The following is a 1,405-nucleotide window of genomic DNA, read 5'->3' as shown; positions in this document are numbered from 1 at the left end:
TCATCCAACACGCTTGCTGAGGGATATTCATATCAAACAGGTTTTGTTTCTTAATATAATAATGGTGTATCCAGGCTATCCACAATTTCTCCTTGTTTTGGCTAAGAGCCCAAAGCAGTTTGCAAATGGCTGCCTGATTCCATATGTAGAGATTTATCACATTTAGTCCTCCTGCTATTTTAGGTAGACATAGTTTCTCCTAAGCTACCAAAGCTTTTCTAGTGATTACATCTTCTCCAGACCATAAAAAGCTCCTGCAAGTTGCTTCAATAAGTTTTATGACTTTTTTAGGCATTAGAAACACTTGAAACCAGTAGGATTGTATTCCATATAGGATTGTTTTGATTAGTTGTAATCTGCCAGCATACGACAAGCTTCTTGCCATCCAGCTTGTGATTCTTGTTGTGATTCTTTCTACTAATGGCTTACATTGTTGCACTGTAAGTCTCTTAGTAGATAAAGGAACACCAAGGTATTTAAATGGTAGCTCTCCTTTCTCGAACTTCAATACCTGTAGAATTTGCTACTGAATGTTCTGATTTACTACATCAAAGAACACTTGACTCTTAGATAAGTTTGATTTCAATCCCGATGCTGTAGAGAACATTTCAAACTTTTCTTTCAATCTAGTCACTGACAACACATCTTCTTTTGCAAACAGTAGCAAATCATCTGCAAAACAGAGATGTGTTATGTCTAACTTCTTGCACCTTGGATGATAAATATAGTCAGGCTCTTTCTTCCTTAAGACACCTATTCATATACTCCATCACTAAATCAAATATGTACAGGGACATTGGGTCCCCTTGTCTCAAACCTCTCTTGGCCTGGATAGTAGTAGTTAGTTTCCTATTGACATTGAATGTGTACTGCACAGTTCTTATGCATTTCATAATCCAGGTACACATCTTCAAAGGAAACCCAAATTCTTTCAAGATTTGCTCAATAAATTGCCACTCTATAGAGTCATAGGCTTTTTGGAGGTCCACTTTGATCATACATCTTGGAGATATCTACTTTCTGGTATATCCTTTCACCAATTCATGGCTAAGAATAGTATTTTCATTAATTTGTCTCCCTGGGACAAATGCAGACTGAATTGGACCCACTATATCATTCAGAACACCTTGTATTCTACCATTGATAATCTTGGATATGACTTTATAGATGGTTGTGTAACAAACAATAGGTCTGAAGTCTTTTAGCGTATCGGGTTGCACTCTTTTGGGGACTAAAATGACCACAGTAGTGTTCATTTCAATAATTAGTTTATTCTCTTCAAAGAATTTTTGCACCCCCTCCATCATATCCTTCTTTACAATATGCCAAGCTTTTTTAAAGAAACTTGTTGTATATCCATCAATCCCTGAAGTTTTATTATTGTCTATTCTGAATAGTGTATCCT

At 36.2% G+C, this 1,405-nt stretch overlaps 1 pseudogene; it reads left to right on the top strand.

The window, feature by feature from the left end:
* The window catches only part of LOC107856435, a 6,770-nt pseudogene extending 5,821 nt beyond the window's left edge, over positions 1-949 (top strand).
* The last annotated feature ends 456 nt before the right edge of the window (positions 950-1,405 follow it).

The sequence above is a fragment of the Capsicum annuum genome, chromosome 4 (genome assembly GCF_002878395.1).
Source record: "Capsicum annuum cultivar UCD-10X-F1 chromosome 4, UCD10Xv1.1, whole genome shotgun sequence".
Taxonomy (NCBI): Eukaryota; Viridiplantae; Streptophyta; class Magnoliopsida; order Solanales; family Solanaceae; genus Capsicum; species Capsicum annuum.
Note: the sequence above shows the minus strand (reverse complement) of the source record. Positions and strands in the feature narration are given on the sequence as shown.